Source organism: Solea solea, chromosome 1 (assembly GCF_958295425.1).
Source record: "Solea solea chromosome 1, fSolSol10.1, whole genome shotgun sequence".
NCBI lineage: Eukaryota > Metazoa > Chordata > Actinopteri > Pleuronectiformes > Soleidae > Solea > Solea solea.
In genome coordinates, this window is record NC_081134.1 from 12,202,045 (window position 1) to 12,217,786 (window position 15,742).

The following is a 15,742-nucleotide window of genomic DNA, read 5'->3' on the forward strand; positions in this document are numbered from 1 at the left end:
TGGCAATCCTTCCTGTCTGGGCGGTTGCCCAAATAAGTCACTGTGGCTTTGCTATACAGTGGCTTTGTTATTCCGCGAATTCAGCCCAGACATGTGCAGTTTCTCTCTGTGAACCTGCAGCAGAAGAGACACAACCACACTTCCCACATGGGAATGTGTCTGTGTAAGCAGCAGTGATGAGTGGGTCCTATTTTCCCAGCAGTGCTCGAGCAAGAAGATCAACTCCAGCTCCACTGTAAACTAATCCATAAAGATGATGATACTGCTGAGACACTTCTCCCTAATTGGGTTTTTGAGATGTCATCTGCTTAAAAAAATAAAACCAGCCTTCCAGCACCATCCACTCCAATCACTTCATTTGATTTATTCATGGTTTCTCTTCTTATTCTTATTCTTCTTCTTCCTCTTAAACGTGTTAAGTTAAACCAGTTCAGCGCCGCTTTTGGATATTCTCGAAATCTCGTCCTCTTTACCGCATCTCTAAGTTATATTTACATGCATAATTACACAGAGTGACTAACAAACAAAATAAATGATTGTGTTTGTTCCCAGGCTCAATGTAATTAAAATGCTGCTGTCTTTTCTAGCATTACTGAGGCATAAAAACATGAGCCTTTATTTATTAAACTGGTGAAAATGAGACTTAATGATGCTGTAAAGAAACAACTTAAAAACTTTTTATGCTTGGTGAAAGAAATAAGACACTTTTATCAGACAGGTTGTTCTTTCTTTCTTTCTTTCTTTCTTTCTTTCTTTCTTTCAGTGGGGGATAAATAACGTATATGAATTTGCTTTCAAAGTGCACTTTGTCATTCTGGCGAGCATTGACAGCACACTCATATACATTTTCAGTTTGTACAACTGCTTTTTCTACCTGGTTAACACCGGTGACACTTTTTTTTGCATCGTCATTCTCTCGCTGCTGCTGCTCAAAATGAAAAAACACACTCGACTTCTGCTTGCGCTGCAACTTCTCTCAGATTAGGTGTTTCCAATGTGACTTCGCTGGCTTTGTAGAACAAATACAAGCATGAAATCAAAGCACAAACCACTTGTAGTACTTTGTGTTAGTATATATTAACAGTGTCATGTCATCCCTGATTTCGCTTTAACCGACTTCAGAAAGCACTGGAATTCAAGCTCTAAGAAGTCTGAGACATAGCTTTCATGCTGTCACATCATTTTTTCAAATGGCTTTTACTATTACTGCTATTACATTTCCACCAAGCGCAGCTTTTCACTAAATGCAGGCTCAGGAGTCAACGTTGACGTAGCCGTTTAGTTGCGTTCATCAATACACTGAAAGATCAGTTTGGAAAGAGCAAAGATTCGAATTTTATTCTGTTTCACACATCCACTCACACCTTTGCGCTCTCTCTAACCCACATGTGCAGATTTACACACACGCACATACATACTTACGCTCTGTTTGCTGTGTGAACAGCATCATATATGTAAAACCGCAAAAGCTGTAAACAATGGAATCAGATCTCCGCATGAATCCAAACTCGCAAAACCCCGTATGGTTTACGTGTTTCAACAATAAACTGTACTTAAAAAAATGGACATAGCCTTCCAACAAAGAAGGACTCCACTGTTTGAATGAAAGTCTATGGGAACATTTGGTAAACATTTTCCTGAGGAGTTACTGGTCTCAGTCACAAAGTTCTGCTCTTCTTCAACAGACTATGACATACTATTTCGTAAACTATTTGGAGGGAAATAGACGATAAAGTGTGCACATGGACACCAGTGTGATTAAAAGATGGTATGGTCCAATCGGAGCCTGGTTGCAGGTGATCACCAGTTTCAGAAACTGACACGGCGCTGGTCAAATCGCAAACCTCAGGAGTTTGTTTTGCAGTTGGAGGGCTACATCCATTTTTACATTACAGTCTATGTTGTCATACTTTTCTGTGCCCATTACAACATGAAGTGCTTCCCAACAGTTTAAAACAATGTCTCCAGCCTCCGTCAAGTCTGAGCTCCACTGCACCAACTGTCCCGGGATCAGCTCAAAATGAATCACTACACCGTAGTCAGTGCAACCCTGTCAGGTGTCATTGGCCCCGTCTTGACAGAGATCCATAAGTCTTCAGAGTTGGGTGAGTTTTTTTTCTTCTTCGTGTCCGACCTTGTGGTTGCCATGGCGTCTCTGCAGCAGCAGCCGTTGGCATGGCGACAGCAGCAGCAGTGGCAACACATGACCAAAGTAATGAGGAGGACCAGCAGTGGCAATGTTAGGAGGACCACCAGACACACGGTGTTGTAAACCCCCTGGTTGTGTTTGTCCATGACAAAGGTCCACATTTGATGGAAAAAATCCCGAATGCTGTCGGTTTTCTCATCCATGGCTTCAGGATACACAAGTGTGACTTCTACTTGACGGAGCCTGTGTGGCAGATATAAACTTTTAATGAATCGTTCAGAAAGTTGTGAAGTTTACAAGACAGTAAACAAGCATAAAAATGAGATTTCAAAGTAGTTGAGCCTCAGGTTTTAATTTGAGTCATATTAACTAATTAACCAACACTTTTAAAGTGGTACGATGTGAAGTGTTCAACAGCTGTCGGGTGGTGAATTTAATTTGCTTGTCTTCTTCTCCTCGAGATCTGTGCTCAAGCCTGTTTCAGAACTTTCTAGCAGGCAAAGCTATTTATCTTTCATTCTATTTATCTGTTCATCGTTGTAATTGGTATCAAAGCACCGTTGCCTTTAAAGTGCCTTTATGGTGCATTGTCAAAGCCATGTTTTGTTATATATTGCCTTCGTATGCGCCTTTGTAAATCTATCTATCATCAGAACCTGTACGACTTGTCGGTTTTACAACCTAACTAAGTAACTGTAGTTAGTAGCTATCAAAATGCTGTCTAACTGACTAACTTCAAACTAATAACTGTTTAACTACTAACTGACTGCTGCCTAACGGCAGTTTAACTGTGTATGTGGAATAAACCTTCAGAAAGACAGTGGAGATGTGGTCTGGTTACCTTTTCCAGAAGGGAGTATTGAGCTGAAAGGATCAGCCGCCGAAATCTGGACACCTGTGTTGTTCTTATTAAACAGTCAGACTGGACGTAGACGTGTCCCTGCTAAAAGGGTCTTTTAACGAAAGGCTTAGCATATTTTTAAATAAATCAAGAAGATGAGTTGTATGAAACCCCCCCTCAGTTACGATGATTATGATCCTCAGGGACAAGTTTTATTTCTTCATGCCACTTTCTTGATCCGTGTGCTTGCAGGTCGCCTCTTGTCCTCCAGCCTCTCGACTCCAGGTTTAGTTTAATCCAGCCGCGAAGAGGTGGTTCAATTTGGTTGTGTATCTGGAACAAAAAACAACAACAACAAAAAAGACAGCGTGAACGTGGACAGAAATGTGGTTTCTAGCAGACAGCTCGTCTTCAAACCTCTTCTCTCCCTTCCCCTGCCTCCAATCCATCTTTCTCGGTCTTTAACATCTCAACTCCAGCTCTCTCCCCTCTTGTCAATGTCAGCTTTAGATTTTTTTTTTTTCAGCTCTCCTCCCATTAATACTGCAGAGTCTTTCAGGATTCAGGGCAGAGCTCTCGAAGAATCCCACTGTGGAGGACGGGGGTTAAGAGAGGCGGGGGGGGGGAGAGGGAGAAATGGAGGGAGAGTGTGTCTGAGGGAAGCAGAGACAGTTAGAGGTAACCAATCTCTCTAAGAGTCCCACTGAGACAGAAAGTGTGACAGAGCGTCAGAAAGAAAAAGAGACGGGAGAGAGATGGGCCAGAGAGAAACATGCTGAAGGAGGTTCATTTGAATATATGCAGCTAATGGTTCCCACTGGAGAAGATAGTTTTTGACCTAAGTTTGAATACGTTTCCGATTGTAAAATTGCCCACTGGCCTCAAATGAAGATGTATCCTAACAGTTCATCTAGAGAAGAAATCATAAGAGGAGGTATTTTATCCATGTGGAGGTCTTTAAAATAAAAGTATGTCCTTTTATCTATGAGAGAATAGTTTGACTGAGTCCAAGGCCTTAAGGCAACCATCTTTATATGAACAGTGTTAAACAATAATAGTATTTCTAATATATGTCCCCTCAGGTCTGTGTAACTCACGGCCACAAAGCTTCTTCATATTCTAGTTGCTGCAGCATTTGTTTTTATCTCACATGTGGCTGCTTCAGAGATTGAGGAAGATGCAAAAAAGAAAAAAAAAGAAAGAAAGATCTGGCATGGCTGTCACTGTGTCTTGCATCTCATGTGTGAAATTGGTTTACCCCGCACACAGCTCGCTAACTTCAGCCCTCTTCATTTCCTCAACAGGAAGCCGGCCGCTTAAAGCTCAGCAGCAAGAGTCACCTGAAACGTCAGAGTGAAAGCTGTCGTTTCCAAACCAAATCAGCACATTTGAGCTGTGCTTATTCTCATATGAAAGATAAAAGAGGGGCATTCACACATTGCAGCGGTTTGGGGTGGGGGGGGGGGGTTTTCACAAATACTTTTTTCTGTACATCATAGATGAACTGATGTGGCACGAGAAAGGATGAAACATGTCTGCTTCCATTAACTAGTGCTGTGCATTTTACCTCTAATCTTGAATGACTTAATGAACTTGTCCTGGGCTGAGACAATCAAGTAACAGAAATGTCATATACGAGATTGGCCCCTGAGTTAAGCAGGAGCCAGACAAAGTGGATTCCACAGTGGAGGGGATTTAGCATTTTGTGAGGGAGACATTAAATACGCTTGTTCTTCAACATTAGTTTTAACTCGATAGAGTAGAAAAAGAGGAAATAAATACGTCTGGTTTATAGCTAAGCCAATCATGTGGGGATTTCAATAAGGTTTGGATCATGTCACAAGGACAAAGCAAATGCTTTCTACTGACATTTTTCTACAGTGTATAATATGCTGCAGGAGAAAAGATTGGACGCATGTAGGAGACATGAAGCACATAAAGTTCCTTTCCTTATCGTACAATAGTTAGCACTTCATACTTTAAAGTTCTATTATTATATTAAATGAATGGAGAATTATTTTCTGCAACTGTTGATCTTGATATACCAAACTTCTCAGAGTGGATGGAATACACTGTATATACTGTATATATGGTAAATGTAATAAATAAGGTTCTAACCCTTTTTTCCATTACTATGTTAAAACGTGTATACAGAGGCTATAAGAATGTGCAATAAAGAGTATAATATAGTGTCTTATATCCTTTTTTTCCAGCATAACCTATAGGCAATCTGATAGGCAATATATTTTTTTAATTTTCATCAACCTGAACAAAAAGTAACAAGTTTAAATCAGATTGAATTTGGAAAAACGTCACTTGGCTTGTTTTTAAGAACAAAAAGAAAAGAAAAACGGTCTTTTTTGTGACTTTTGCACAATTATTGCTACACACATTCTTTAAAAAAAAAAAATTAATCATAACTTTGAAATAAATGTCTAAAGATGTGACCTATAAACACACACACACACCCAGGATGTCCATTTAAGGAGTTGTGTATTTATTCCCGCTGCAATTTACCACGGGTGCACCAGCGGGACGGCTCTGTGCCACGTGAGCATGAAGGGTTAAACTACCATTGGACTGGATATTGTTGGGAGACACATCAACCGTGATTATTCTCTGTGTCCTGTCCATACGTTGTTGTGATGAGCCTGACTGAGCTGCAGCATCCTTGTTCACTCTCTGGTCCCACTTACATTGTGAAAACATTGTCAGCATGACAAAGCACAGTCAAACAACTGAATGTCTGTTTAAAAAAAACAAAAAACGGACAAAGGTGTGAGCTGTATGAAAGAAATACCGACAAGTCTCCCAGTGCAAAAGCCAGACACGCACGTCACTTTTAAGTGTTGTGCTTAATAGTCCCTAACCCTAACCCAACCATGAAATCATTGAGAGTATCTGTACGCTGAATTACGTATATTGTGTTCACCAGCCAAGGGTATTCACTGAATATTGATTTTTTTTTCTTGGGTGAGTGTCACCTTTGTCATTGCGGTCTCACCTGCCACTTTTATAGAACTGTGAAAGTACCTTTTTCTTTATCTTGTTCACCCACTACATCACTTGAAGACACACGTCTGAACCACAGACCATATATGGGCAGAGTCTTCTGGTTTCCTCTGTGAAGTCAATCACAAAGTAAGAATGAATTGAATAGCCACCAGAGGGGAAAAATAAGTCATTTTAAAGGGATGTCTATGGGAAAACAAGGAGTTAATGGTCTTAATGACTTGTTTCAAATCATCTTTAATACAACATGATGTTCATTTTTGTAAATTATGTTCCCATTTTGAGGAAAATTGTCAAATCATTTAGATGCAAAACCTTAACATGGCTCTGGACAAATTGTAATTTTGGAGGCTTAAAAAAAGCGGTACGGATTCCCGCCACTTGGTTGGAACTGAGGTTAGTTTATCAAAGGTAAACAATAGAGAACATCCTTTATAAGCAAGACATAAATGTGTTTTCAAAAACAAGATGGCCTTCTTGGTACATTTGAAATTTCAAATGGCGCTCCCTGGGCTTGAAATATGTCCTCACTTCATATCATCTCACTGAGATGCATTTTCAGGACTCTCACTGAACGCTTTACTTTCTCATGACATTGTGATCTCCCGCAGCCATTCATATGCAGGAAAAGGCCTTTTCTGGGGCACACAAAGCCAGGAAGGGGCTGAGAAAAATGTTATGATTGCACTCAATGAGCCCCTGCTGCTTTTTGAAGGGACGACACTTGTGACCTAAAACGCAAAGTTGTGACAGAAGGCATGGCAGGAATCTTTAATGACTTGCCCCCAGCACATGTTCACAGCAGATCGTTCATCAGGCAGCTCTAATGTACTTGCTTTGATCGTGTGCTTTGCCGCCAAAGCCATTTCTTGGTGACAATGTAGTTAGATCACGATGTTTTAGTTTGCATGATGCAGCTGTCTCCATGCATGCCTTTTAATAATCGGGAGAAGTGCAGTTCTCAAGAACAAGCATGCAAGTCCATCAGAGTCCAGACTTGCATCAACTCGATCCTGACGGAGTAAAATGAGCATTCCTACGGTCGAGCAGCGGGAGGAACAACAGTCTCTCTGATGAAACTGTCATGTGTAACAGTGTGAGGCAAATGTTCATGTTGTGATCAGGTCCATTGACCAGAAACAACAGGAAGTTACTCTGTGTGCACCAAATATACTGCTACAATCATTAGTGTTCAACCTATCATTTCTATTATCTCCATACAGTGACATTTGAATAGGAACATTTAAATAGATATCACTCTATCACTCGGACTTCTCTCTGAAACTTTTGCCAACTTTTCCATGAGTCACTGACAACAAATCATCAGCAGCTTGTACACAACAGTCAACACCGTTTCAAAGCACTCGAAGATGCTGGCACTAAATCAGTTTGGCTTCTTACCGCGCAGGCACTTGTGAAGTGGTCAGGTTTCCTCTCATGTGTAATCCAGTCAGCTGCTCAAACTTCTGCCGTTTCTGTTTTTGGGTGTTTCTGCTCTGTGCTCGTCCCCTTCACCCAAACATCTTGACAAGTCTTCACTTTCTGTTCCTGTTTCCCTCAGTACCCTTGTTTCCCATCCTCCTCCCACTCCTCCTCCTCCTCTCTGTCTATCTGAGTGTGTGTTTTGGTCGCAGCGTCACTGCACCCTGCCCACTTTGTGTAAGAATGGGCCCTCTGTCTGTGCTTATGTGTTTCCTGTACGGCTCAGTGGATTCTTGTGCTTTTCTTTTCTTTACTCACACAAGCACCGAATGATGTCAAGCGGAGACGGAAAGATAGAGACAAAAGTGGAGATGGGACACAATTATAAGAAGCCTTTCTCAAACCTTTGCCATATAACAACTTACACATGCAAGTTATTGAGAGTTCATTGTACAGACATGTGCTAATCTGAAAGCCGTGCAACACCAGAGCAACTTACAGTGGCAACATTTTACATGATGACATCATTTTGCGGCTTAAACACCCCACACCACCCGTCTCAGAGACCCAAAAGAGGAAATGAAAGCTGTCAAAGTGTGCGCGTGATAAGTAGCACCCAGTAAAAGACAGATACAAGTGCAGAGTGAGGTCATGTCCACACACACTGCCACAGGCAGCATGTGTGTGGTGCCCTTTCAGTTCAGTCAAGCCAAAGTGGATTTTAGCTCAACTATAGGAATAAAGGAGAATGCATATTGCCAGCATGAAATTGCAGTCTTTGTATTCTCCTTCTCTCTAAAAGAGGGAAGTTGTGACGTGCACTCTCACACACAGTATGATGGGAGCTGTCAGTTGGTGAAAATATCCAAATATTGTATATTATATAACAACAATAAAGATTACAAAAGAGAGCATTTCTCATATGCTACATATAAATCAGATCGCAAGTGTTATTTTCACAAATCATGTTGTCATCGTGAAAACACTTTTTGTAGCTACAGGGTATGGTTAGCCTCACCATGTCTGCAAGTAACACACACACACACACACACACACACACACACACACAGAGAGAGAGCTGGTGCTGTGTGACTGGCAGGGTGTACAGTGAGACTGTTTCCCAGCTGCTCTTGAGGCAGTGTCCAGTCACCTAGAGCAAGTGTTGATTAATGACCTCAGTGTAGCAGAACTGTCCTTGAAGGAAACACTGCCTTACAGTAGATTATATATATATATATATATATATATATATATACATATATGTATATATATATATATGTATATATATATACACATATATATGTGTATATATGCATATATTGATTGCAATTGATTGGGAATCTTCTCAGATACAAGAAGAAGTTGTTGTAACCGTCTTTTCAAATACTGCTCAGAACAAATGAGCAATAGTTGCTGGATTTATTTTTCATATTCTAAGGACATATTTCACATGATATAAGGACTCGATTGTACCTTTCCTTCTCTCCGAAGGTAACTTATGTTCAGCTTACGCTGCGGTGACCCCTCGTATGCGTCTCATTTCCTCCATGGAAACCTTTCTCTCCATTATGCTGTGTTGACCCTGTGCTATAATGGGCGTCGCTCCCATCTGGTTTATAGAAACTTTACTCTCAGCCGAGTTCGTCTCAAGCTCAGACAATATATCCCTTTATCCGACTCGAGTCTGTGGCTGAACAAATTGCAGGAAAGACCACTGAGCTGGCACTGAATCACTGATCACACTGCCGTGATAGCAGAAAGTGACAGTGACATTAGTGGAAGCATTAGCCGCATGGAATTACAGGAGTGTCCAAGCGGGCGTTGCAAATCACTGAGACCCACTGGCTCTGCCAACACACATATGTGTTGATATGTGTGAGCCTGAGCCTTCCACTGTGAAAGTTTGAACGTGAGTGCTAATAAAAACGTGTCTAAAAGGTGTGCTGTAGTGGAATCTGACAAGTATCCAGAAATAGTCCGGCAATAAAAGCAGTCGCCCCTGGGGTAAAAACCTTCGCTGTGATTCAGTTGTGTAACATGTTTGGACCCAGCGCTCTGAAAAGAGGCATGAATGATGGAGAAAAACGTTTGCCTATATAAGGAATTAAATCTTGCTCTATAAAAAAAACCCCCAGTGAAACGGTTGGCATGTAAACATGTAAGCTTTTGCGAGGACACCTAATTGCCCACTCCAGCACTGAGGTTACTCTGTGCTATTAGAATTACGTCATCATCTCGGCATAGTTGTCCCGTGACATGTTTTAAACCTATTTTCTTGGCTTGTGAAGAACAGATGTTTGCTCTCTGGAGCAAAAATGTGATGCCGTCAACTTTTTTTTCTTCCTAAATGGCTACATTTTAATCAGAGGGGATTTTCTACCTTCCGCTATGCTTCCCAGTATTTCCAAATACAGAAAGAGAAACATGAGACACTGTGGGAAATTATTTCCCTTCCTGCTGAGAGTTGGAAGATTAATGCCACACTCATTTCTCTATTGTAAATAAGAAAGTTAGAGTCTTAGTTGCAACAACTGAATAAAAGTTTCGTTATCTTTGCACAAAAACAGAACACAGGAGAAAACTGTTAGTCTGTATAAAATCTGCCTGACAGCAATGTTTGACACTCACTCACCACAGTGTAAAAACCACAAATGCTTTATAGATTGTTTATTTTTGGACCAGGTCAGCAGCTGTCGCCATCAATCAAAAACTTTAGATTCGCCACATTATCAACTTTAAACACCAATATGATTATAAATGATTGAATAGGATGTGGCATTAAAATGCACCGGTGTATTCGTAGTTAGATTCAAAAGAAACTTTGATTAACTAGTTGTAGCTTTGATTAATTAGTTATAGCTGATCATATTAATCTTGATCTGCTTTGAGTCATTAAATCTCTAAAAAAAGAGAGACCATTTTTAAAATGACAATCATGACACAAACAAAGACAAATACTGTACCACACACTGTAAAAATATAATATACAACATAAAACACAATAAAATATATATATTTTTTTAATATTTATTAAAAAATAGTCTGTACACATCATTTAAGTGTAGGTTTGGATCATTGTGGTTTCTGCGCATGTATGAACACAGATGCGTGGGAATCAAACCATGCATAAAGAGCACGGTAACGTGCACAATTTCCAAGAGCAGTAATAAAACACAGATGATCCACAGCATCCAAGAAACACGATTTGCTTCTGCAAAAAGTCAAAACCTCCGTTTAAATTTCCTACAGACGTACATACAGTACGATGTGACCTTTTCAGTATAAACTCCTCGAGCAGTTGAGCTCATCAGTCGAATGCGTGACGTTTTTTGACGTTTGAGAATATCTCGTCTAACGACTGCTAAAGATATTCAGTGATACATTACCAATGCTGTGTCATTATCTCTCACAGACAGACTTGGACTGTTGTTTCCTGCAAATAATAAATGTGACAGTTGTATAGTCGTATGTGGGTCACGGGTAAACAACAAGAGTTTGAACACCAACTATTCAAGCCCTTTTTCTTGCACTGAGTCAAATGTACGCATCTCTCTTTTAATAGATTCTCCCTGATCACACATGAGATTGATGTTGACTTCACTCAAAACATGAAGTGATCATTTCAGAGATTCCAGAAAACGGTTTTCACCCTTTGTTAACCATCATTGTGAAGTAAAATAGCACAATTCTGCATATAACTCATATGATTGAGCTATGCCTTGTTTTCAAGTTTGAAGTTGGGATGATAAACCTTTTCTTTGAGTTTTTTTGTTTGTTTGTTTTTCAATCGAGCATTCAGACCGACATTCCTGACATTCCCTGGTTTTCCCCCAATCCTTTCACGACCAAAAGCTAACACGCCATTGCAGTATGAATTCAGTTCAGGCAATTCAGACTGTGCACTGATGCATGCATGCGTGCACTGAATTCAGGCTAATACACTCTCTCAAATGGCAAATGTGCCCCCCCCCCCACACACACACACACACACACACACACACACAAATGTCACATCACAAACTCTGCTCTGAACACTGCAGTCTAAAATCTTGAGCTTGTGACACTGTTGTTCCTGCAGGTGATGTGATAAAGTAGTGAAGCTTCTCTCTGCTGGACTCGTCCCTCGGGTCACTGTAGCCCTGAGAGACACTTTCATATGTGTGTCAACTCTCATATTTGAGCGGCTCCTGGGCAGCACTGATGGCACCGAGCAAAAAAAAAAACCCAACTCTATTTCCTATGTGGCCTTAAATCATGAACAGGTAACAGAAAATCATCTCTTTGGATTGGGAAAAAGAAACTTTTAAGAAGCACTGTGTGGTGAATCGAGCACTTACATTCTTTACGGGTATCATTTCTGTAACACATAGACATGTAAGACATAGAAAGGCTTGATAAGCATTATGTGTGGTCATTTAACAGACATGTTCTTGCAGGCTGCAGGATCCAAATCCAGTTTTGAAGCTATTATTATTATTATCATTATTGTTGTTATTATTATCATGATACACTACTGTAAATATTTACATATTTACAGTATTTTATACAACACAAGAACACATCTGGCTTTAAACGTGATTTGAATTTTTGGGTATAGTACAGAGCCTTGACATCATCGATGTTGTGATTTGACGCTAAACAAACACAAATTGAATTGAATTGAATCTAAAAGTTACACACTACAGCTTTAATTACGAAACATGCATGGAATGGACCCAGGGAATGATACACTCAGGACAAACAGTGCAGGGCGACTCCACCGGTTGCAAAAAATAACAGTTTGAGTGGGAATATGAGCGTCAGTAAGCATTTTCTGAGGAGGTAATGGTCTCAGATGGAAAATATGTCTATTTTGTAAATAGTGGTCCCATTTAAATCGGTAAATTGAACACTCTAATTTGACCGTAGGTGTGAGAGTGTGAGTGGATGGTTGTTTGTCTCTATATGTGGCCCAGTGATGGACCGCCTATCGCCCTATGTCAGCTGAGATTGGGACAGCGCCACCCCCCCCCCCCCCATTCAGTGGCAAATATGAGTGGACGCCAGTATGACTGGCAACTGCATCATGCAAGAGGGGCTCGGTTGCAAGTGGCATCTGTGAATTTCCATTTTCTAAAAGTCATAGCGCAGGTTAAATTGAAAATCTTGACGCTTCAAAAATGTCCATTTTCATATAGAGCGCACGGTTACATCATATCAAATGAAAGGACAGGGGAGAACGAAGGCAAGGGCAACGTATATCACTGTGAAGACAAGTTCCTGTCTTCATCCGTTGTTGTTTTTTTTCCCTAGAACAGCCGTCAGTCAGACTGTTTCCTTGTCATAGCCTCACCGTCTGAACCAAAACACTCACAGCTCGCTCAGCCTGTTCCACAGGCAGAGACATGAGTGCAATTCTCTCCGCTCTCCGTTTTTTTTATGAGTTTAGGTTCCGCGTGAGTAAAAGAGTGTGGGTAAAACAGCATGAGTAGAGCCACTGGAGGGAGTGGAGACTCTGAAGAAGTCGAGGGCATAATTGGCCAGTAATTATTAGTGATGAAAAAAGAAACTCAGTCTCATTAAACAGCGTTTTCATTTCAGCGCAGTTGTTCATTAACTGCAGGTGTTCAAGACGGTGATGAATGACCAAACGGAAGCTTAGATTGATCAGTCCAATAATAGGCGTTTTGTCTCTCTCTCTCTCGTGATCACTGGTACGGCTCAGGTAGAAGGACAAGATGTTCAACCAGCAGCACACTCCTCCTCCTCCTCCTCCTCCTCCTCCTCACCTCTTGTTCAATTCCACTGAGGTCGTCAAACCACCCTTGCACGTATCTCTGATTTATGAAGCTCAGCGCAGTCTCCCCCTCTCCAACTCACGCTCCTCTGAGCATCAATAAATGCCTGATGAAAATCAAGCTGTTCACTGGCCGGTGGCCCAATTAAGCCGTGGTGTTTACAACGCTATCACAGAGAGGGTCTAACTGGAAAATCTGTGTTGTACCTCCCTCTCACTCAGACGCCTGCCAGGGCCTGTTAACTTTCTGGATTCACTGAGATGTAAAGAGACACTTGGAGCGTATGGGAGACTGGGGAAGGCTCACAATGCTGCTTTATATCAACTTCACTCTGTCACCAGCTCTGTGCTCAGTCCCGCACGGAGACACGGAGACACGGAGACGTTACTTGATGGATGGCATGACGGGAAGAGAGGAAAAGTGAAAGCAACAACGCTTGTTGCTCCATTAAAGGGTAGGGTGGAGCATTTTTCTTTTCTACTGTATTGCTTAAAATCCTCTTCACAACCCGATTGTCATTGTCACAGAAATGAAAAATGTCAGTCAGCTGTGGAGCGGACAGGCCTGGAAAAACACCATCCTGGAAAAAACACCATACGGCCTGAACAATTTAATTGGACCGCGATGCATCAATCAAACTGCCATCTGACCCCCCCCCCCCCCCCCCCCCCCACATGCACGTACACATACACCTCTTCGTGCACTCATCGCACATGCTCAGAAGTCAACGCCAGCACTTCTGCTAGCTCGCTAAATCCAACGAGACAGTTGCAGCAACGTTACGGCAGAAAAGGTGCCAACAACAGGTGCCGGTCACAAACGAAAGATGACTTTGGCCAAAGCTACCGCCAAGAAAAAAGGCTGATGCAGAGCGATCCAACACCAGATCATCATCAACTTGTCAATTGAACAAGTATTTAAAAAACTTCACCGTAAAGTACCGGAAGTTACCGATGCTGCGCAGAGCTCGTGAATCCGTGTTTGGAGGTAAGTCTGAAGAAAGGGGCTTGACTTGTGACTGTTTTTCCAGGATCTCCAACTGTACCTTTAATAAAGCAGAAGTCAATTTATTTACACTTATAATGAAACCAAACAAAAAGACATTTTCTGGCATTCGTGCAGCTCTTTTTGGAAACGATCGGATTCAATTGTTTACATGCAGAATAAACATCAACAAAAGATCACTGAACACTGTGATTGTACTGTGGAGTTGGCATTTGCCATCGGTCAATAGGGTGTCAATTATTTTCACTTTAACCAAGACATCCTTCACCACATATTAATGACATGGAACTTTGGCTACAGAACCTCATCAAAATATCAAATTGATTTAATGACTCCGCTGTGCATGTGAAGTGTTTTGTTTTGATAAAGACTGAAGCGGAGCTTATCTCTGTGACCTTTACTACCAGTGATAATGTGCTGCTCATTTATTTGCCTGACTGTAATATATTCACAAACTTTGTGCAGCCTCATTATCTACCGAGCTGTTTGTGCTGACCAGACACTCCAATGGATAATTAATGGCTAATAAGAACACACATTAATTAAGCAGAGTCTTAAAACTGCTGCAATGAGGGGTTGTTTTTTTTTGTAAGTATCTGTTGTGATAATAATCTGTAGCTGTAATCATTAAGGTTTGTGTATATGTAGATTAGCATTCTTTTTCCTGCATGAATAAATCTTAAATGACAGTTTCAAATGGACAAGAACACAAAAGCAGACATTAATTATGAACATATGGGTTTGAATCACAGTGCACTCTGGGAAAAAGATGAGTAGCTTAGTCATTCCAATACTAAGCCACTTTATTGGGTACACCTGGTCAAATATCTAATCTGGGAATCACATGGCAGCAACTCAATACATTTAAACATTTCAATATGTAAAGTGCTGACCTGCTGAAGTTGAAGCGTCAGAATGAGGAAGGAAGGTGGCGTGGTCGGCTGTTGGTGTCAGATAAGGTATTTTTCACCCACATTCATCTCTGGGGGGTTTACAGAGAACGGGCTGTAAAAGAGAAAATATCCAGTGAATGGCGGTTTTCTAGGAGAAAATGTCAACCTATAGAGGGATCTATAGAATAAAGGAAGCAGTAGACGAAGGTTGAAAGCTGCTTAAAATATCTGATACAGGACGACTCTCTATTGCATTATCAATGCTTTGTCTTAATGTCTGTATTATTATATGTGTTGTTATTTGTTATTGTGAACGACTGCGTCTCAGTTGTAAAAGAGATTTTCATATTAAAGAGTCTTAACATTAGTCAAGACATCATAATTGAACTCAAACGACTTATTTGAAGTCCATTAAATTGTAAAATTGTAGTAGAGCGCGGATGTGTGAGCATGTGTGTTTGCAGCAGGTTCATGTAGGTCTGCTCTGCCTCTGTGTGCAAGTGTAAATTATGTCCTGGAGCCAAACCACATGGGTGACGCCAGCACCTTTTCACTGCTCACTCGCAACTGCTGCTAATGATGTGAAATTAGAGGTGAAGTTGCTTTGAAATGTTTACGGCACGAAGTGTTTCATTATTTACGC

The 15,742-nt window shown here is 41.0% G+C and overlaps 1 long non-coding RNA gene across 1 annotated transcript; it reads right to left on the minus strand.

Annotated features, from left to right (window-relative positions):
• Positions 1 to 2,357: 2,357 nt before the first annotated feature.
• LOC131457285 (uncharacterized) lies at positions 2,358 to 7,571 on the minus strand. Its single transcript, XR_009239999.1, has 3 exons — positions 7,404 to 7,571; positions 6,024 to 6,112; positions 2,358 to 3,323 (listed from the first exon to the last, which is right to left on the minus strand). It is a non-coding gene; the product is annotated as an uncharacterized LOC131457285 (long non-coding RNA).
• Between the last annotated feature and the right edge of the window lie 8,171 nt (positions 7,572 to 15,742).